General features: G+C 39.2%; 1 long non-coding RNA gene across 1 annotated transcript; it reads right to left on the bottom strand.

Annotated features, from left to right (window-relative positions):
- Positions 1 to 1,507: 1,507 nt before the first annotated feature.
- LOC103182743 lies at positions 1,508 to 23,459 on the bottom strand. Its single transcript, XR_488344.2, has 3 exons — positions 23,330 to 23,459; positions 2,982 to 3,066; positions 1,508 to 1,587 (listed from the first exon to the last, which is right to left on the bottom strand). It is a non-coding gene; the product is annotated as an uncharacterized LOC103182743 (long non-coding RNA).
- Between the last annotated feature and the right edge of the window lie 611 nt (positions 23,460 to 24,070).

Here is a 24,070-nt window from a genome sequence, read left to right as displayed (position 1 = left end):
TTGTGCAAAACCCAGTCTGATTATATGCTAAGAAGCTACAAGTTAAACTGAGGTGAATAATCATCCATTCTTCTTTGAAATATCCTCTTTAAATGAAGCCTGCAAAATTAAAACTACAAAACACTTTCGACCTCTCCTAAGTAAAATTATCAAAGTAAAATAGTAAATTAACTGTATTCTAGCTTCTTAGATTGTGCATTTCATTTTACGCAGCTAATTTATTGGTCTTTTGAAGTGATATTATTTTAATCGGTTCCAAAGTACACAGAGCACAATCTTTATGAGTCACATAAAAGGAATAAATGGAGGGATTGAATACTGTATTTGTGCTACCCTGGGACCAAACTCAAGTTAAACAAAAAGTGCAACATATTGAAGGAATAAAACAGGTCGAGATGGTGGGAGGTTGACTTTGCAATTATAACTGACCACATGAAGAGAATCGTCCATCAGGTGGTGAGGTGCCAAAATTCCTGAGCGTCATTTTTACATTTTCTCAGCTTATTTGCCAGCTACAAGGCAGCCTCGGCAAATAAGCTGAGTACAACAGCAGGCTGATCTTACACAACACCCTTCAGATAGAAGAACATCTCAGAGGGCACTGAACAAAGACATTAAGGAGTGGGGTACGGGGAGGTGACCATATGTGTATTGAAGAGTGGGTCATCTTGTACAACCCTTACACACTAGGCATAGTACAGAGCGTGGAAGAATGGGAAATCTTGGATGACAAGACCATGGACTATTAAATGTACATTTGTAATTCTACCAGTCGTGCGTCAATTTAAGCTATGCTTACATAAACACATCAGGGTTTATACCCCACAAAAACCTCTGCCCTTCCTTATCCCATTCTCCATCATGTAAGGATTTTCCACAATCCTGCCTGATTCAAAATTTTAAAGACGAAGGGATCAAATCTTAAAGAGAAAATGACAAGAGGTTAAAACGAGGTGAAATCCAGGCCTCTGACTCATGCTCAAATTATGTTTACAACAGGAGTTGTTTCTCGAGTGTTTTGCTATTTAATTGATACACATGGACGTCACAGACAATGCATCGCTGGTTTCGAGTTATGCTGAGATGAGACTGTACCTTCTGCCAGGCTCCGAAGCCAGCTGCAAACTTCACTCAATAGTGCTCATTGTCTTTTCTAAAATGTTGCCCTTCCGCAATACCTTAACCTCACGTAAGGGTTTGATTCCCAGGCAGGGCGAAACATTGGGCAAATTTCCTTACACCTCCGTTTACCCAGCGGTAAGTAGGAACCTGGGTGTTAGTCGATTGGTGGATCGCTTTTCTGGGGGTAATAATCCCTTCAAAAAAATAATAATAATAATTTGGTCACTCAATCCACGACTGTTTGTGTTTGTGGGACACTGCTGTGCACAATTGGCTGCTACTGTTTGGCCACAAAATATACAGTCAATTCACTTTGCAGTATATTCTGTGATAAGGCGCTATATCAAATGCAAGAATTATTATTATGATGTTAATTTACCTCATTGTGTTCCTGCACCATTCCCTCCATTCCATACTCCCTTGGTACCAAATGCACATTCCTCTTCTCCCCGTTCAGTTAGAAATCTGTCCAGTTTAGCAGAAAAGTATTCACAATCTGTATTAGCATTCACAATCTATTCCACTAACAACAAAAACAACACAGTCAGCCACCTTGGCTTTCTTGGAAGGGCATTATAACAAATGTAAGGATTATTATTATAAGCATACACTTTTAAATGACATACAGCAATGGTAATTATAGCATTTATAATAATCCTTGCATTTGATATAGCGCTTTTCACATCTTCTAGACGTCCCAAAGTGCTTCACAGAATATACTGTAAAGTGAATTGACTGTATATTTGTAGGCGAACGCGGCAGCCAATTGCGCACAGCAATGTCCCACAAACAGTCGTAGATTGAAAATGACCAATTTATTATTGTTTTTTTTGGAGGGATTATTATTAGGCTCTGTGTGGAGTAAGGAAACTTGCCCAAGGTTTCGCCCTCTGCCTGGAATTGAACTCGGGTCTCTCACTTACAAAGCGAATGCTCTAACCACTGAGCTACGGGACTCCACTGCAGCATTTCATCACGCAGTGCTTGCACAGAGAAAGGAGTGTGTACCAATTTTATTTCTAATGTTTTTATTCTTGTTGTTAATGACAGCAGGAGAAACAATCTGTGGGAAAAGTGTGCATGCGATGCGGTTCCTGGGGTAGTTCTATTAGATTGAAACCAGCAGAGAAAGAGAGAGCAATGCTCCAACCTGTTTGGGTGGGTCCTGAGGCCGACAAAGTGGGAGGGTGATTCTCCTGCTGTTTATTGCAAAAAATTTATTCCAGGTATAATCTCACTGTGAAAGCCAGGTATAAAACAGGCAATGTTATTGTTATATTCCGTGTCACCCCACCCGAGACAGGATTTCTTATATCACCCAGGAGAACCATCACAATCCTGACTTTCAAGGGAAACAGATGTGACACGATTGTTGGTGAACTATTAAAATACAGACTTACTCATTTCCCCTTCCCTCACATATCTGAGGGGATGTAATGACCTGCAATTTACAGTGTTCTTCGGGGCAAAATTGAGTCACCGAGTTAACAAGGGCACTCTGCCCACTGCATAAACTTGTCCGCTACATAAAATGGGTGACTTTGAGGAGCTGGAACTCTAAACACCCAAACTGTGTTTAATTTACTGACTGCAAAATGTTTCTATTTTAACAATATAACACACCAATAATTATTTTCCTTCTACCAAAGCTATATTAATAGTCCTGATCCAACTGTAAAGCACTTTGGAACACTACCCTGCATGAGAGGCACTATATATATATATATATACACACACACACACATCCCAACTTCAGTCTCACACTACTCTTTACAGTAAATCCCTGTAAAATGTTTTGAGACATCCTCCAGACATGAAAGGCCATATGGCAAATGCAAGGGTGATTATGATGTACTCACTCACTGGAACTGTCTACCAAACTGTCTTCTTCTTTGCTCCCCCTCTCCCTTGGCCCTGTCAGGACACCACTTCAGGACATTCATCCTATGTGAAAAGCGCCAGATAAATAAAAACACAACGAATTGCATTTAAGAATTAACAGTCTCTCAGAATCTCTTTACAATGTGGTAAAACGGATTATGTGCAATGCTCTATTCTTTCCATCCAGTCATTGATGCTTTGGGAACATTCAGAACAACAACAACAACAACATGCATTTATATAGCGACCTTCACACCGGGTGGGGTCCTGGAGCGCTTAACAGTGGCGGAGTCTGACCCCAAAGCACATGCGGCATTTTGGGAGAGGGGAGAAATGACGGTTTCAGGGAGACTTTGGTTTGGAGATCACGGGGTAAAATTTGCGGTATTTCATGCCGTGTTACAAAATGCCACAAATCACTTGTCCACACACTGTTTGTACAATAAGAATAAATGATGTCTTTGTGTTGCCGCAGTCATAAGCCCTCTCGTTTCTGGAGATGAGATGTTGCAAAATGTATTGCAATGTTGGGAACCTGTATCCTAGAGACTAGCTGAACAGTTGGCAGCGAAATCAAGTCATCAAAGAGTCAAAAATCAGGCCACAGAAAAGCACAGTGGGTGTGGAACAAAAAAAAAAGGAATTTGAAGTCTTCAGTTAGGAATGAGTCACTTCCATTTGTTTAATCATTGATTTGAAATTTACTGCGGCTGAAATGAATGCTTTGCAGGTCACTTCGTGTTTTATGTGTCCTGCAATTTCTTTTCCCCTCCATCATTGAGATTACTACTTCAACAACAACACTACATTTGTAAAGTGCCTTTCATGTTGGAAGGAAGTCCCAAGAAGCTGGACAGTCAGGAATCAGGACTCGAGCGTGTGGGGGGGTGGGGGGTGGGGGGGGACAGGGTTGGGATGAGGGAGGGCAGAGGGGGTAGGAACAACAACAACATTATAGCGCCCTCCACGCCGGACGGCTCCTCAGAGCGCTTCACAGCAACAGATCCCGGGCAGCTGGAGGCATGGTTCAAAGAGGAGGGTTTTGAGTTGTGTCTTTCAAGCCCTTGGTGACTGGAAATGGAAATTTGATGCAAAGCACTGTCACTGGATTCAAAAGCAACTGGCACAAGTTCATCTTCCACACCAAATTCATGCTGAATTACGTAGACTGTTACCGCACAGAAACAGGCCATTCATCCCAAATAGTCTGTGCCAGTGTTTATACTCCACATGAACTCGCACCCATCCTAATTACCTCTCTCATACCTCTCCATTCCCTCATGTACACTTCAAGGCTTCCTCTGAAATTCATTCAGGCTTTCTGTGCTTCTACCACAGTTTCTGGCACCGAGTTCCATATTCTCAACACACTCTACGTAAGGATGTTCCTTACAATGCGATGATCTGTTAGTGGCTATCTTAGATTCCAACCCCCCCCCCCGTTTTGGACTCATGGGATCCTGCTGGCAAAACACATTTTCAATATGCCTAAAGTGAGTAAATAAGAATTAAACAACTTTGTTGGGGGGAAAGAGAGAAATGATTCCAGACAGGGCTATGTCAATAGGTTTTCTGAGTCTGTGTAAATATGATTATATTTACATATGATCAGTGTTAGCTGAATAAGCTCTCTGTTCTGCTTCTCACACTGTCAAACCACTGAAATAACTTTCTATAGCAACTTTTCTTATTATTCTAACACTCAGCAACAGCGCAATGTGACTTCTCCTGAAGAAACCAGAAAAATACTTTGAAGATACCCTTCCTTCTGTTGTCTGAGACCGTTCAAATTTATTACAATATACACACCCATACATGAGAGAAAGAACACACATACCAGCCTAAAGTCACTGCCAATATTATTGAACACTTATTGTGGTTCTCAGATTTGTAATTCATAGAATTGCATGAGATCTACTAATGCTGTGGTTTATCGTCGGAACTGTAGCCTTGTGGCCGGTATGAGATTGGCACGGGATGGGTGGGTAAGTGTGTGATACAGACGTACAGTTGCCAAAAACTCATCAGTTCATGATTCAAGTTGTCCAAATGATCACATGGATGCTCGTTTCAAAAGGAAGTCTCATTAACAGCATCCATTTTACGTTCCACAAAAATGAGTAAAATCGGATTCTGTGCGACAGTCAATTTCACCAGACTTTTTCCATTTTGGTTTCCGAGTGAGATTCCACAAACAGCCGTGGACTCAGTGACCAAATTATTTGTTTATTCATTCATTTTTGAAGGTAAATGCGATCCACCAATTGACTAACAACTGGATTCCTACGTACTGCTAGGGGCTCTGTGTGTGTGTGTGTGTGGGAGGGGGGGGGGTGGGGGGGGGGGGGCTGCGTGCTGCTCTGTGCAGGGATAAAAATCAGTGAAGATTCTGTGACTTATTGAAAAAAAGATGTTGAACCAAATCTGATTCCCTTTGTTTAGTAACGCGATATCGTTAATCTTTGGAGCACACGATCTGGCAGGGTAAGCAATCACAAGGGAACAATGTTCTGTGTCTCGGGGCGAGCCTGCCTAAAGAAATTACCAGTGGATGTGAGGGTAAGAGAACGGTTACACGTGGACATGTCAACAATAGCAGCAAAAAACTTTTTTTTTTTTTTAAATAAAGGGGTCTCTCTCACCTTATATTTTGAAGGAGTGCAGTTTTTGGATTCCTTTTTGAAAACAATTACAACACTGTTAACATTAACATCTATTTCGTCCAGATAAAAGCTTAGCACGAAAAGCTTTGGCAGAGATGCTGAGCTCGGTCCTAAATTTAGCTTTTACTCGTGTGGTTCACTGTGTGTATGTATATATATTTTAGATTATGCTCTTTCACAGTTTTAGTCAATCATCTATTCTCATGATGCGGGGACAAGAAGTTTGAATTAATTTTGCCAGAAACACACGCAGACTGCATATAACATCTAGCACTGTAACACGCAATAGATCTCATTAAATAATTTTTTCATCTCCACAAAACCTGGAGGCAAGTTTTAGTCCAAATGACATTCGGCAGCATTTGATGCTTTTTAGTATTTTTTCTTATTTATTTTTTCCTTACTACTGTATAATTAAAGATCTCACGTTACTTCCAGTAAACTGTAGTATGTGTAATCAGACAGGACTGAAGAAATAACTGTGTGGTTTGACAATGAAAATCATTGCAATTTTCTTTTCTTTTTGACAACCTGACAAATACCAATTCAGGCGTAATAGTGGAAAGGATTTCACTTCTCTGTGAAATAGCCTTTTAAAACCTTTTGCAAATACTGCAGTTACTGGAAATCTGAAACAAAAACAGAAGGAACACATAGCAGGTCAGGCAGCATCTATGTTCTGATGAAGGGTCATGGATCCGAAATGTTGACTCACTTTCCTTTCTCCATAGATGCTGCCTGACCTGCTGAGTGCTCCCAGCGACTTCTGTTTTTGTTTTAAAACCTTTATTAGGTTTTGGAGTTTTAAAGATCCCCTTATAGGTACAGCTGCAGCATTTCTTTTAAACACATGGAAAACAATACATTTGCCAGACAAGCTTGAAACAATTGCTCAATATATCTTGTGGTGCTGTAAATAGTACATTATTATCACGTCCCCATGGCTGTCTCAGAACAGAAGACATTTCCTGTATTTACCAGACATCTGGTGTAATAGGAAGAATTACCTCTGCAGTGGCTATCATTAAAATCATGAAATGTTTACTGCTCAGAGGAGACTGTTGAGACTATTGTGCCTGTGCTGGTTCCATGACTCCAGCTATCTACCCAAATCCCATTCCCTCTAGCCTTTACCTTTTAATACCATCATCTTTAGCCAATTTCTTTTAAATGCTGTCATGAACTTATTTGAACAACATCCTGGAATACATCCATCCTAGAAAATAAAAACCTAAATGGGGAAGAGAAGCAAAGGGACCTAGGGGTACACATATACAATTCACTAAAAGTAGCAACGCAGGTTAATAAGGACATGAAAAAGCAAACCAGCCATATGGGTTCATTTCTAGAGGGATAGAAATGAAAAGTAGGGAAGTTATGGTAAACTTCTATAGAACCTTGGTTAGACCACACTTAGTGTGCAGTTCTGGTACCCACATTATAGAATGGATGTAGAGGTACTGGAGAGGGTGCAAAAGAGATCACAAGGATGATCCCAGAACTGAGAGGTTATACCTATCAGGAAAGGCTGAACATATTATTTATTAGACATCAGGTGATTTTCTTTGAACCCAAAATTTACAATGTTAGGGGCACCAACACCAGATTTTCACATCATTATCTTGAGACAGATGAGCCCGGGAAAATATTTCAGCGATATTTGCATTTAGGCATTGGCAGAAAGCAAGATTGTACCCAGTAGTTACAGAATGGGTCAAATAGAGAATAAGTCCTCACCTTGAATCTCAACCTGAAACCAAGGTCTCATGTCTATGTTCCATAATCATCAACATTTACTGAGTAATTAGCTAGATTACTTGCCACACTGGGCTGTATTACAGACCCACAAGAAAGATCAGAGAATGGCTAAACATATTATACATACAGACAAAGGAAACCTTTCTGTGATCAGAATGGGGTGGATGCAATCCATGGCAAACAGTGGTGGTCTAACCCACTGTGCTCAAGATTCCTTTTCACTTAACATGACAAACAAACATGTGTTGCCACCTTTGCCACATGACTGATGTCAATATATTGTGTAATATTCAACAGGACCCAACACATCAATGACAAAAAATAAGCAGGTGTGAATGAGAAAAAGCTACCCAGCTCGTATAGATTGCCATGACTTTCGGGTCTACGCACAGGATTCCACCAGTCCGTCATTTCCAGCTGTCACCGGCCTTACCACCAAATCTCTTTATTTGTCTGTGGAAAGAGGAATCTGTATCTTGTTGTAGTTTTATGTGCCTGTTTATTCCATACATCATGAGGCGTGAGACTCGAGTGGGATGACTCACACGTGGATTTCTCCCCGCATCCAGCCCTATATTTTGTGAGGCCCTTTTGCAGGGCAGATGCCTTGGGGCCCCTCAATCTTGATCGGTAAATATAGTATTTCCATGTGCAATTGCCAAAGTCATTCTGTATAAGTTATTTCAGATGTGAAACCAGAGCAGTGAGGGATTATACCACTCAAACTGAATAAACATGTATTGCTATAATCCATTCAGGCACCTCACATCCTCTCCTGCAAGTTTTGGAGGCTTCTGGTATTTCTTACTGAGAAATGGAAAAAAAAGACACTGAAGGTGTAATTCTTTGTTGATCGGTAAATTTACCGACTGGCCAACCTTGGCAGTGTAGCTTACATTGGGAAAATCTCAACAAAGACGCATACCGTCAAGGTTAGCAAGTGCTGACAAGCACCAATCACCTCTATAATATATTCTGACTGGTTTTCAGGGCAATGCAAGCGAAATACCAACGCATCAGCCTTTCCCATGAAACAAAAGTGGATTTAGACATTTTTGAAAGCAGATGAAATGCCAGGAATATAACAACTTGCATTTATTTTCATAATTAGGTAGAAGAACATGTGAAAATGCTTGACAAATGTAGTGGTCTGAACGGAGAAATAAGAGATGTTAACCACAGGCACGGTTGAAGCGATCCATTTTTAGGAGATTCTTGAAGACAGGGAGAGAGGCAAGAAGGAAAATATAGTGATTTGAAGTTCTATTCAGTGCGTGATCCATCGTTTTAGAGTAGACAATTGAAATTCTAAAGTGACAAGAACTTTTTTTCCCCTTTAGATTTAATTCTAACGGAGTTCTGTTGAAATAAATTCTCCTCTACTTCTCTTTTTAAATATATCACGTCATACAGAGTGTGGTGCTGTGCAAATATAAAAGGAAAATTATCAAAAAAACTCTTAGCAACAAATTGTACTCTTAACAAAAAAGGTTTTAATTATATATTTCAAGTAGTCCTGCATAAAAACACATAACTATATGTTAAGACTTGGCACAAAAGTGATGGAAGTAGTAGCAAGGGCAAAATTAATCTTAAATTTCTATTGTAAATCGAGTGAACAAAACAATAGAAGCAATTCTCAGACAAGGCTCAAGACTGAACATAAATAAATTCAAATAAATTCATGGTTTAAAGTTCACAAGCGCGCAACGTTGACACACCCTTTGCTTATTGCAGTTCTTGGTTGGTGAAGGATTTTCAGGGTTTCTTTGAAAGAATTATTTGCAATCAATAATTATCTGGAATGAATCAGAGATGCAAATGAATGCACCTTTGTCTGAATCGTGCATTCAGCCAACACCTAAAATGTTTGCTTCCCATGCTTGGTACTTGCCTGAAAGGTATTTTGATGGCAATGCTTTATGGGCTAAATTCAGCATTTAGAATCAGGCCATCTCTCTTGCAATGGGACAGCAGCCACACCCCCCCCCAAATGGGCGACTGTTTGATCAATGTACCTCTAAAACCGCCATTGATTTCTCCTCCATGTGGTAAAGTGGAAACACTTTTCCAGCACGACTTATGTCTTCGTAGTGTGCGATACAGCGTGTTGGAACCCAACAAAATAGATTCTTCACTTCAGCCACAATATCTTGCAATCATAAGAACACTGACATTCACTGTTTATGTGTGGTTCCAGAATGGAAATAGAAATCATATTTCCATATGTATGAGCTCATAATGTTCCGCAGCGAGGACTGGAATTACTTTACTACGAGGCTCTCTTTGTTCCCACTGCCACCATAGAGTTGGCAGCTCCCTCGATCACTTTTAAAGAAGGAGTCTCTTCGCTTTTAAGATTGAAATCAAACTTACGAACCATTAGCATTGACTTAAACATCTTTTCCTAACCATCTGCTCTATTGTTCTTCAATTTTTGTTGTTTGGGTGACATAGGAATGCTGTACCACAGGAATTGCACAGAAATGTTGTTGAACCCAAATGCCATAGAGCTGAATTAACATCAGCAGAGACACAGTCAATGGGTTCCGGTAGATAGTGCATCAGAAAGTTTGCCATTTGATCTTTTTAATAATGATCCTTGCATTTGATATAGCGCCTTATCACATCTTCAAGACGCTTCAAAGCTCTTCACAGTGTAAAGTGAATTGACTGTATATTTTGTGGGCAAAACGTAGCAGCCAATTGCGCACAGCAGTGTCCCACAAACAGTCGCGGATTGAATGGCCAATTTGTTTTTCTTTTTTTTTTGCATGTTAATTCAGGTCTGCAAATCACAGTCACTAAATTTCACAGTAAAATTCTTTGAAACGCTTTGGGACATCTCGATGCCGTGATAAATTCCTAGATCAAAAGTAACTCTTATCATTGTAAAGCATGCACCTTCCAAAATTTATTTTGTTTAACTGTAATTCTTCTCAAATTTATACTTTTTTTAAAAAATACATTCAAACTAGAAAGAACTTTGCTGGAAACTGAGTCATGCCAGGGTGGAGGAGATGCTGCGCTTCTTGCACAAGGGATTGGGAAGGAAATAATCAAAGAATAAAGTAACCTGACAAATTGTATTCAATTGTAGAACAACATTGAGTGTTGCCTGCCAGCTGCCTCAAACTGATCTGGTGCATAGTACAGTGCAACCTGAAGAATACCCCACCCACCCATTTCCTTTCTCTTGTTTGCTCAGCACCGTTTAAACAACGAAACAATAGGGTTTTATTTCTTTGAAATGACAGTTGCCCTGTTCTCTGAAGTTTTCTGATAAGGTCTCACAAAAATTCAAAATTTGCACACTCGTTAGCTGAGTTGGAGCACGAAAGAAAAATACATGATATTACATGATCTCCTGATCTTATTGTTCTAGTGCAGATCCAATCTAAATTGCGTGAACAGGCCAGATTTATATCTTCTTACAAGAATGTTTCCAAAGGAGCTCAATAAACCATTTTTATACAGACTTGGACCCAGTGTTAAAAAGTAAGACTGACTGTCTTACACTCTCTTGGCCACTGTTACACCTGGATTTAGACCCAGCTCTAAAAAGTTCAAAGGCTAGTCTCCGTCCTTTAAAACTCTAGTCTCTGCATTAATTCAATATTCCAATATTACACATTTCTACAGACAGTAGGTCTTAAATGTTCTGATTCAGCCCCAATTCTGATGAATGGGTAAGCTTTCCTAAGAAGTTAACTTAAATCCATTTGACGCCCTTCTCCCTTCAACCCTAAATGTGATCCACGTTATTCCCTCTCAACACGTCCAGTCCTCAGAGATTGAATGGGCCAGTGTTGTACCCTCTTCAGTCATTCTGTTTGAAATGGTTTGCCAGCTTCAATTCTTGTAGAGTACACATAACTGGGCATTAAGATCCTTATGGATATTTCAGTTTGGAAAGGCAAGATGCGATGAATAATTTACTTGCACGGGAACGTTCCCCAAAGTGATCATGAGCAACAGAAAGCCTCTGTACTCAGAGAGTGAAATAAAAGAAGTTGTAGAGTAGGGTGTGGCCCCATTTTATAAATTCTTTTAACTTTACTTTGTTAGTCATACAGAATAATGTCAAATACAAACCACAGCATAAGTGAAAACGTCCTGACTTTTCTTTTGTGTCCTGTGAATCTTAACTGCTGAGACAGGTTAGTCATATGCCAACTTTGATGACTGAATCACTAAATTATATAGTGATCCCATTTTCCATGTTCTTTACGCTATACACATTGTCAGGCAGCTGCAGCCTTGCAGAGGGAATACACAGATAATGCGCTGGACAACACTTTGGATTTTTAATGCACGTTTTTGTTTTTTAAAAAAGATTTTCAGAAACATTGTTAAGATTTTCTTTAAAATCTTGGTTTTAAACCAAATTTAGTTCAGTGTCAAAGAACATAACAATTAAAATAAATAATAATAAACCTTGCATTTGATATAGCGCCTTTTATATTGGGAAGAACAGGATTTACTGTCAATTGTAGTCGCTGTGTATTTCGTGAAGGCAAAAATGGGAGCTAATTTGTGTACAGCAATGTCCCACAAACTGCCATGAAATGAATTACAAATTTTATCTGGGAGATTGTTGGCTGGGACTTGGGACTTGAACCGACAACCTTCTGACTCAGAGGTTCGAGTGCTTCACTTGCCTGCACTTGCTTTAAATAACTGCTGTAATCAAGATACTAGGTGCATTACCTGAACATAATGCAATACCTGTTAAAAAAAATTAGCTTAAACAGAACGTATTCATAAAGCGTTTGAAAATGTCACGCTAGAATAGTACAGGCTACTCTTTCAAGGATTTTATTTAAACACGTTGCTGAGAATCAGCTCATACCTATGGCACTATAAATAACTACTTTAAGTGAGGCACTTAGTATATTAAATGGAAAGCAACTGCATTGGTCAGCTGTGATTTTTTTATATATTTGTTTATTTTCCCCTTGCCCCAAATTAAAAATATAAATGATAACTAACATCCAAAAAACAGTGTACAACATTGCCCAACAATACTGCACGACATAGTTCTCGCTGCTGTCATCGCATTCCTGAAAATTAACACAACTCTTATTTGATTAAATGCAACTGGAACCAGAGTGAAACAATAGTCGTAAACAGCAGCACAGTCAATCAAGCCTCACTGGGATTAAGTAGTCTGTGTAAGCGATCGATTAACCCTCCACATAAAACATCCACATGGAGTAACTAGTAAAAGTGACAAGTTAGAAAATAATGCCTTGAATTGGGTTGGACTCTCGCTCTCAATGATAAAACTATAATGGGTTAGACATTTCAAGCTGTGAGCTTGTACAGAGTGTAACTTCAAGGCTTTAGAAATTGCCCCAACATGCTTGGTAAAGTATATTGTTCTCATTTATTTATTTGTAATGACATGTTTCTCCTGCTGTGCAGTGAAAAAACAACTTGAATTATTTATGGCATCTGTTTTTGTCGGCAAATGCAGCAACAAGTTACGCACAGAAAAGTTTCACTAACAATCGTGAGATGAATGACCAATTAAGAGAGCATTGTTGGCCAGGACACCAGAATGAATTCCTTCCTCTTTTCAATCTGCGTCATGAGATATTTGAAGATAAATGGACAGGTGGGGCTTTGAATTGCTGTCTCATCCGAAACACTGTACTTTTGACAATGAGGTATTCCCTCAGCACTGCACTGGAGTGTCAACCCAAACCGACATAAATGCAATACAATAAATATTTATCCAGCACCTTTCATGTCAAGATGTCTCAAAGTGTTTGACATTGATGGATGGGCACCCAAGCTGGGGTGGGGGGGCGGAAAGATGATCAAAAGCGCAGTCAACTAAGGGTATACAACATAGTTACTAAGATTCATAGCTCCAGCGTGAAGGTTTTTTTTACAACTCCCACCAGTTTCATTTTGCCATTCAGAATTATATCGGGGAACAGATTCAACAACAACTTGCAGTGTTTATAACGCCCTTAAAGATAACTACTTCAAGTAAAACATAGAATGACATGATTTATTCACAATTCTTGATTTTAAAAAAATGGCACGACAACACAAGCAAGCATTGAATGATTTGCTCAAGAAAGAATATTCACAGTGATACAACAGGGAGAAGCGAGAAGCAAGAGTAAAATATATATTTATACATACACACACATACACACACACCAAACAAGGGAAATGGAATACTATTCAACTTTGTGACCTCTCCTGTAATTAGATTTATCTCCTATTACACAATGGCAATTGCAGCATCATATGCAACAGCCATGGATTTATTACCTGTACTTTAACAATCATACGTTTTTTTAATGAAACCAGTCCTGAAAGTGGTTTGGAAAATAAAACTAACTATACATGCCACATAGTCTCTCCTATACAATAGAATATCATGTTGCCCTCGGCTCACCATCTTCCAATTATTGTCGTGAAATCTAGATACAATACAAAGTACCAAATTACATTTGTAAAGTGCCTTTCACATCAGGAGGACGTCCCACAGTCGGGGATTAGGACCCTTGCCGGGGGGGGGGGTGCGGGGGGTGGGAGCTGAAGGTTGACAAGGGTTAGCAGGTCGGAGAGGTAGCAAGGCCTTGAAGGTGAGGATTTTGAACTCGATGCAGGCGAATGAGGCAGAATTAACTCTTAAAGATTACAGAAACACCAACCAAAGGACTCAGAAAGTTCAGATCTATTTAATGTGAAGATGGCTACACGTAGCCTCTTGATTTTTCACATGACATTTCACTTTAAAGTTCTTAAGTACAGTAACAAGGTTGGGAACAGTGTTCAATTAAGGGTTTTGGTATTCTCACTAAATAAGATTTTTCTTTACTAGTCCCTAAGGAAAAAAATTAACACATTTTATGTAAATCGAACTTATTTCTAAATATCTGAGAATTAAACTAACTCCAGTCTGCAAAGTCAACTTGATAGGAACAGGTTTCTACTTTCCTTTGTCTATGGACTTTCTCACTAACCATACATCAATTGAATATCTTATAACCATGAATATCCCCTATAATTTCAAATAGAAAGGAAAAATAAGTTGCCTAACTGAGGGGTTTCTATTTAAGTTTAATAGATTTGGATGCATAATTTGGAAAAACATTGTGTTAAGTTTCATAGAGTATTCCACTTAAAAAAACTTAGTTTAAATTAGAAGTTAACTGTTTTCTTAATTTAATTTTATGCATTAGATGGAACTAATTTTAAGAATGTGTAATCTGATCCTGAAGTTCAGATGATTTGAATAGAGAATAATAAATATCTGGAAGTGATTGCAAGCTGATATTCTAGTTAAAGTATAGGTGATTCGTGAAAGGAATGGAGAAATCATGGGACAGATTACAAGGCTCAATCTAAATGAGCGGGAATAGCTGGATCATATAGATAACAACCAATATATGAGAGTGATTACACAAGGGGTGCAATAAAAACTAGAATAACGTTCAAGTGGATTATTGTATTATGAACTCTGACAATTTTCCTTGACGCTGTGAACTTTATGAGATGGCTTTGTTTTATCTTGGGCACTGTGCGATAATCCTTTAGAATGACTGTAACCTCTTGTAAGTTTAGGCAAAGGCTGAATGATAATGTTAGTATGTCACAGACTAAAGAGCGGAGGCTGTACAGACAGTTTGAGCAATATGTGAAAAGTCTGCATTTTAGAGTTAATTCAAAAAAAACATTTTTTAAGGCACAAACAACAAGCAGACACCAACACATCACCCAAGGCAGCTGAAATCTGGGGCCCAGAAAATAATAACCAGCAGAAATAGCCGTTTTATTATTTTTTTAAAAAAAGACCATTTCTCTTTTTGTTTTATTTTGAAATTATTTTCTCATCAAAGTCCAAGATGCCCAGCAAATTAAAATCAATCCACAAATCCAAAATCAACTTTCTTATTGGCTCCCAAATCAAAGGTTATATTTTATTAAAAGTCTGCCTCACATACACCTCCAGGAGGGAAATCTAGTGCAAAGGGACACTATAATAAAATGTTGTGGGATATCTGATCAAAGAGCCCAATTCATTAGTGGCCTGGCCTATCTGAGGGACCCAACAATCAATATGCTTATGTTTTTATATGCTGGTGTTTGATTCTCTTTTTCTTGCTCTTTACACCAGACATTTTTTTTTGTTGATTTTTATTTTTAATTTAAGATGAAAAAATTGAAATGTAGAATCTGAATTATTAACAACAACAACAACAAGATTCCATTTATAAAGCGCCTTTCACGTCAGGAGGACGTCCCAAGGCGCTGCACAGTTGGGTCATGACCCGAGCAGGGGGGAAATGGTCAGGGTGAGGGGAGGGAAGGGAGGGAGAGAGGAGGGGGGAAATGGTCAGGGTGAGAGGAGGGAAGGGAGGGAGCGAGGAGGGGGAAGAGAGTCGAGAGGGGAGCTGAAGGCACGGTCAAAGAGAAAGGTTTTGAGACCGGCCTTGAAGGAGGAAAGGGAGGAAGCGGCGAAGGCACTGGGGGATGGAGTTCCAGAGCCTGGGGGCTGAGAGGCTGAAGGCCCGACCACCGATGGTAGGGCGGTTGGGGCGGGGGATGTGGAGCAGACCAGAGCCAGAGGAACGGAGGGTACGGGCAGGTAGGTAGGGGGATAGTAGGTTGGAGAGGTAGGAGGGAGCGAGGCCGTGAATGGCCTTGTAGGTGAGGATGAGGATCTTGAAATCAATCCTCTGGGGGATGGGGAGCCAGTGGAGGCGAGCGAGGGTGGGAGTGATGTGGTCCCGAAGCCTGGTGCGGGACAGTACACGAGCTGCAGAGTTCTGAATGACCTGCAGTGTGGAGGGAGGTGGCGGGAAGGCCGGCGAGGAGAGAGTTCCCATAGTCCAGCCTTGAGGTGACAAAGGCGTGGACCAGGGATTCAGCAGCGTGAGGGGTGAGGTAGTGCCGTAGTCTGGCGATGTTCCGGAGATGATGGAAGGCGGTGCCAGTTGTAGTGCGGATGTGAGGGAGAAAGGACAGCTCAGGGTCGAACAAAACGCCGAGGTTCCTGACTGGCTTTGTATTAACTACAGTGGAGGTGAGAAACCACAGATTACTGAGTTTATTTCATGATGCAGAATTTTCATAAGTTATTCATTATAATAATACTCGAATCTGTTGTACAACTTAATCACCCGCAGAATAAATTACATAGCAGTGCAAAAATACAGACCTCACCAAAGGTGAGATTTGAAGTATCATCCTAAACCTGCGCCCAGAGGATTAGAGAACGAGCACATCAATATCAAATTAAATACTAATCAACTGAAGAAAAACATTTACTTATTATTGTAAACAACCGCCTACAGTCCGGTGAAAGAATTTTCCAAAGTATAAGAAAGGATGAGACTGCCACCTAGCACAGTGAATGTTGGGCAACCATTTGAAACATTCAAGAAAGAAATGGACAGAATTTTGATTCAACGAGGACCAGGAGCATTATAGTTTCCGGCACCAAGCTAGTGGGGAAGATAATAATAATCTTAATATCCTTGTATTTGATATAGCACCTTATCGCTTCATTGAGACGTCTCAATGCGCTTTACAGAGTGTCCTGTAAAGTGAATTGACTGTATATTTTGTGGGGGAAAGATGAGAATGATTGGCACAAAATTTTGGAAATTGAGTTAAACAAAGAACCCGTTTATATCCTTTTTAATGCTCTTTTCTGTCCTGCACATCACGGTAAGAACCTGCGATAGGTTAAACCAATTGACACATTTAATCTCTCACTTGATGATTGGCTGCATTCGCTCTCAATCACCATTATAACATTGAGCTTTAACTGATAAAACCCAGTGTGCATATTCTCACTGCAAAACTGGCCTCTCCAGACTCTCTGACTCCAGCAGTAATAAAATATGTTCCGAAGTAAGTTCTATAGACTTAACTCTTTCCCAGCAGCAGCAACAATAGCCAAACTATCAGATGCAAAAAAAAATACTGTGTGGTAAAATTAGGCACAGTCAAGGAGAATCTCTCTGAACAGCTCAGAGAGTCACAAGTGTACATAAATGCAGAAAAATATAATTGGACAGTATTAATAATAAGATATTGAACGAGAAGCGAGTGTAGATCAGCAGTTTACCGTGGCAGATGTGTAACGTGCAACACAATGCCAAACCCAAACTGGTAGAGATCAAATAAAAACCATAATGGAGTGAGAGTTGACCCGTGACCTATTCCCAGACATGTGATCTGACAATTAACACATCACTGAACAATGCAGTCAATGTTAATAATCAATAACTGAAGCCTTGGCTGCATTGTGTTCCCGGTTCCACCAAATCAATGGGCTCCAAGCCGCCATCGGATTTGCCAACTAGTAGGATATTAGTTAACTTTATTTTTGGTTAAATTGGTATCCCACAACTTCACAAGGAGCAATATTTCCCGTGTTTGCCTACAAAAATAGTCACTATACTCCACAGGAATTACCCGCCCGTCTAACGCTTCGAGATGTTTTGCTGTTATAAAATGATAAAATGCAAGTTCTTTCCTGTTAACATCTTTCTATCAGTAGCATTTCCCCACAGATCTTTTACGACTATCACTTTCCCCTATATTCTTCTATGCGTTACCTTGTGCTTCTCTTTAAACTTCAAGCTTCTACTAGCCCACCTGCCTGATCCTCTGAGCAAAGAGGAAGGAAGGATGTCCCTGAGGATGACTTACTAATAGGTTTGAAAAAAATAGGTTTTCATTGGAACAGAGAATGTTAAGAGGAAATCTAATAGAGGTTTTCAAACTCGAGAGGGTTTGAAAGGATAAATAGAGAAAGGTTATTCCCAGTGATTGGTAAATAGGCCATAATAATAAATAATCCTTGCATTTAACATAGAGCCTTATTACATTCTAAGGTGCTTCAAAAAATAAACTGTAAAGTGGATTATCTGTATGGAGAATTATGCCAGTAAACCCATATATCTTGATATTCAGCACTCCACTGTGCTAGCATACTGCTTTAAAGCAGTGCATTAGCTCATCATACCAACTCGTTACCACAGGAGTGAGGCCTGATTTGAAGTAGCTTAACTAAGGCAAACAAAAAAGGGATATACTTTCAGTGTTCCACAACACTTGCAAGGATTTGAGTTTTCTTTGAAACATAAAAATGTGAATAGTTTGTAGCATAAAATTAATAATGACAGGTTGTCCATAATAAGTTACACATATCCTTAATGTGGCTTCAACAGGTGGGACATTGCTATGTACAAATTGGCACCACATTAGCCCACGAAATACACACCATCACAAGTTTACAGTATATGCAGTGAAGCTCTTTGAGACATCTTGATAGAGTGCTATAATAATAACAATCCTTGTTTTTTTTAAAAAAACATATTACTACCTATGGGATTCCATTAAAGTTATCTGCTTTCTTTTCTCTCACTGCAGCCTATAAGCTTTGTTTTTTTGCATCAATAGGGTTTCTGTTACTTCTCCATGTTAATCACTCACAATCTAACTTTATCCATTCTTTTGTCGATGATTCCATTCATTAACTCTGTCTCACAGTGGTCTGCTGACAATGTGCAGGCATTTAAAGTCCACATTTGACGTCACCTAACCACAACTTCTTGATTTATCTCATAATAAAAAAACTGAAACGAGAAATAGGTCATTATGTTCATCACGCCTATTCTCTGTACAAATCCTCTTCTTCCTCCACCCCTTCTTAATCACCTAACTTCAAAGTAACTACAGTAAAGTTCTTATAACTTGACCCTGTCTTAACTTGTCACTATCAATTAAGGCATCATGCTACCAACATCCCAGCCACATTTATATATAAATAACCACTACTGGTAACTCATCACTGAGCCCTTTTCTCTTGGAGCAACAAGTTATCAGTTTGCAGTATTACAGTATTCCCTTTCCTAACTTCCATGGGAATGAATGAGTTTCCTTATAACCTTCCACTCCCTCCCTCAATGAGTATTGCATCAATTTAATCAGAATTTATTAGTTTACAAGGGAGCTGGGTTCACACACTTACCGATTTGTAGTAAACTTGTTTTAATCTCTAATCCAATATAAATCTCTATCCACATCCTTCCACCGAACGCTTGCAGATCGAGTCAAATCGCCTACTTGTGTCAACCTGTTCAAGTTTTTTTTAATTTTAAAAAATATCTGTATAGATTTGATCTTCTCTGCCACATTTTCCAGCTTTGGTGGATTCCTGTGATTGCACTCAGCCCTCTTAATAATGTCAATAAACTAAAGGGCAAACCTCTACGCTAAAGCACTTTAAAGGGGTTATTTCTGAGCCGCGACGAATCATTTGCAATGGTAAAACTACTTCAATAAGTGATCTTCGGTGCAGGAACCTAATTTATGTTTGGTTTTCAAGGGTTAATTTGGTGCTGTTTTCACATTGAACCGACATGGAAAGCGTAAAGAGTGTTAGACTCTGTTGACAGGAACAGTTATCACAAGATCACAATGAAGATTTATTACTGACATTAAAAATCCTTTCGCTTTATTGATTTATTTTAGGGGACATTTTTAATTAAATCAGTCGATTACGGTTACCTCTCTGGTTTCTAAGAATTACTGAATCTGACAGTGAAGGAACTGAATTGCCATCAGGAGGAATTAAAGCCACGGATTATAGGAATTTCTTGGCTTCAGCTAATTTAAAGACCAAACTTTTCAGTACACAAAGAATCTGCCGATGAAATTTTACAACAAGAGAATTTTACAAGCAAAGGAAATGTATTTGAGGCACAACAAGTATTTTTTGGATGAGGTTTGTGCTGTAAGTATCCTCAGTAAATCCGATTCAGTCTCTTTTTCTATGTTAAGACAAATGTGTTTTTTTGGGAAAAAAAACAAGCTTCAATTAAAACAAAATGTCTATTTACTGATATAGTGTTTAGCGACAAAATGTTTGATAAATTGCTTGATCTCATCTTGTCCTGAAAACCATCACAGTTCCAGTGATATTCTCGGTTAAGATCTGCAATGTTGCCATGTAATTCATTATCCTATCCAGCACTAACCCAAATCAAGTGTCCCATCAACAAACTGATGATCAATGTGAACTATTACCACTTACATTTAATGACTTATATTTTTAATTGAGTGGCACCTTGAAGAATAACAGCGAGACTAATTAATGGGTGTGAGGATTTAAACACGCTCTTGGCAATTCTTATGACCCATGAGTTGGGCGTTCATTTAGGATAAAGGTTTGAGAGAAAGGGAGCAATTTAAAGAAATCCTTCAGGTGATACAAACCGTGGGAAAGTGAAAGCCGGATTGCTTGTGGGAAACCATATGTATTGCCTTCACCCGACTCTCAGGCATTTTGACTATCAGGCATTTGTTATACATTAGAATATGTCTTATAAATGCATTAAAAAATACCCTTAGTTTTTTCCTCTTTACCTTAGGAGTTATGTGTGTTGAATGTGATGGAGAGGGTGTAGGATTTCTCCTTAAGTGAAAGATAATACAGGTTACAGAGATGTAGGAGTTGATGTTTTATGGTATCTGGGACCAGGATTATTGGATTGCCAGTATTGTGGAGGGCAATACACTATATATACGTGTACTTCATAAACTGCTTCTCAGAGAGAGAGAGAGACCTTCAAAAGAACAGGATTTGGAGAGCAGTAACATGGATAATGCCATGACTTAATATTCCGAGTTATGAAGAGAAGACTTGGGTAATTGCAATTGGAATATGTTTATAAAATGATCAAAATCATCTATATCATAGATGCAAGCAAGTTTGTCAAGTTAAATGATTAGAAGATGTGAACAAAATGAACAAACCTCAAGGGAAAATACAGATAAAAAAAGAAAGGTTTGTTTCTCTGAGAAGTAATTTATATTCAGAAAATACTTCCATCAAAAGCAGTTGATGCTATGTCAAAAACCTCCCGTAAAACAAAGGATAGAATATCGGTTTTGATTGAATAGTATTGAGTTATACAAATAACCAGAGACAGAGAGGATCTGATATTACAAAGAACACTGGTAGCTGTGTGGCTGGGACTACAGCAATCTCATCTGTGGAATGAAACCATTTAGGATTGAATTATGTTGACTGCACTTTCAGACTGACAGCTCAAGAGTTTTTCCTCCCACTCCCTGAGCTTCCACAGGTTCATAGACCTAAATTTCTCCAGAAGCTTGACCTGGGCTCATTCACCTCTCCCGGGAGATGAATAACTTGGATCGAGTCTCAGTACTAATTTGTGTGTGTGGCTCATTGAGAGTGCCACTTCCCTGCTGATGTCACCAGCACTTAATGTTCGAATCAAATAAATTCAGAAGTAGGAAAATAAATGGGATATTAAAATGACTAAAGTCCTTGCAATGTTTTTGAAAGGGGGCCTCATGGTTAGCCTGCATCATATGCAAAGAAGTCCTGTTGGCGAGAGGTCTCCCTTAAGCAGCCAAATCATCTTGCTTTCAGTAAACGACTTACACCCACGTAAATCACATCGATTCCAATCACCGAAAAACAACGCCCGTTCTCATAAATAATTTTTTTGTGTGTGAAACAGTGAAGCTGGAGGCTCGAAATGGCCGCGCAATTGTGGGCAATCCTAATGGCTTATTTACTTTGGTTTATACGTGGACCGTGACTCACAGAATGGCAGTGTTTAGTCACAAGGACGTTTGTAACGATCGAATCCATTTGACAGTCCATTTATAGGGCAGTAATAGTTACCATACTCTGATGTGTACAAACACTCTGCATGGGAATTTCTTCCCAAACAGACTGTTACAGTCTGCTCTGGCTCCCCCTGTAGGTCATCACAGTGGTGCTTTTTCTCTTAAAAAGAAACATTTAGGAACACCCTTCAAATATAAAATTGTATTTCCCTCTTAAAATCGGAGAGTTCTATCAAAGGATGCATCTATAAAAGACAGAGTTTGGGAACAGTAACCCCCCTGCCCGACAATATCCCTCCAACGTCTTGTACCTTTGCAAATGCGTTAAGTTGAACCCATTAGAAAAAAAAATGATTATCTGAGTTAACAAAGTCATCTGAAGCGCTGGATTAAATACTGTGTAAATTGTCCAGGTTCTGTACTGTCCTTCATGTAATACAGTCGGTTTTACATACCATGGGAAAACGAAGACTCTGTTATCCTGTATTCAAACATTCTAGACATCTCAATCTTTTTTTCTCAGCCCTTTTAGATTCTCAGCAAAGGGACAGCAAATTTATTCCATTCGATGCTTGTGATTCACTCTAAACCGGCCTGTTGCATTTTTCCAGCTGGAGAAGTGTTTGTTTAAGGGAAGTCTCTATTTTCAGCCCTTATGAATCACTTTTCAAGTCATTTCCAGTCAATTCAGTGGAGGCTACAGTGATTCAGTGTTTATGTTGGATCTCGAACCAGAAATTAATACTCACTGGTTTATCTTCACTGTTAAATCTACAGTGTTTTTTATTAAACATTACTGGCAGATCGGGTTTCATTTATTGCTGACATTCTGAGAGTTTTACCTGGTTCCCAGGATGAGAGTTTTCCTTGGGAATTAATTTTCCGCCGTGGATTGTTTTTTAAAAGACACAGACCGTGGCGAGAGAGAGAGAGAGAGAGAGAGACACACAAAAGGAAAATGCATTCGGGTTCAGTAATTCTGCAGGATTTGTTATCACTTAGATTTGAAGTTGGTGGTGGACACCAGGACAATGTTAGTGGGTCAAGGGGAAAAGCATGTAAGTGGCGTGGAGACAATAATAAGCTTATAATAACTTAAACAACACAAGCAGACACAATTCCAGAACTGAGAGATTAAAAGAATCAGAGAGGTAGCGGTCCTGGGAGAGGGAAATATATTCCACATTGCCCTGATCTGTATTCTCCATCCCCTGGACTGAGTCCCATACCTAGAGATTTCTGATAAAGCGGCTTACCTGATCATTGACCTGAGGCAGTGAATTTGCGGTGTTTCTGTTTCATGCTAACCAGTGATCAGGCAAACGTAATGGTACTTTTAAACCAGTGATCCCAGAAATCAGTGTAGCAGGCAATTATAGTAATCGCACCAACAGAACGGTCAATTTAAGCAACGATCACAAAAGCAGAATGTTTCATTGGCTCGTGAGCAGAAGGAATCATTCCACAGGGAGAACACTAGCTGGCAATCACACTAACTGGGTGACTTCAGTAAGTGTTAGTGTTCATGCTAACTCAATAATGATACTTAACTGGGGATCACACTAAATGAATGATTAACTGCCCTGAACTTATACAGTATAACTTCCATGTTTAGCAGTTACTTTCCAAGGCCTCCCTCTGTGACTCATGTTTCTCTTGGATTCTCAGCTCCAGCCTCTGTTGACTGCCAAAGAAAATGTTCAGAATATTCTGGTGTTATTCATCACGTAAAAGGAAAGTTCTGTTTGAACAACTACCTTTTTTTTTGGAAGCAATGAGCACATCATTTCTGTGGCAGACAAACAAGAGACAAAAAATAAATGGTTTCTGGCATTACTGTCACAGTACCTCATCTTATCCTCCCAAAGTTCTAAATAGTCATGACATGTCAATGTCTGAAAGGTAAGTCATGTTAGGAATATGTTTTAACTTGAATTAAAAACAATTTGATGATGTTCAGTGTGGATTTAGAATGAAAGCAACGTGAAGGTAGGCCA

This window comes from Callorhinchus milii, unplaced genomic scaffold (genome assembly GCF_018977255.1).
Source record: "Callorhinchus milii isolate IMCB2004 unplaced genomic scaffold, IMCB_Cmil_1.0 Scaffold5, whole genome shotgun sequence".
NCBI classification, from domain to species: Eukaryota; Metazoa; Chordata; class Chondrichthyes; order Chimaeriformes; family Callorhinchidae; genus Callorhinchus; species Callorhinchus milii.
The sequence above is the reverse complement of the archived record's forward strand: the minus strand, read 5'-3'. Positions and strand labels throughout refer to the sequence as shown.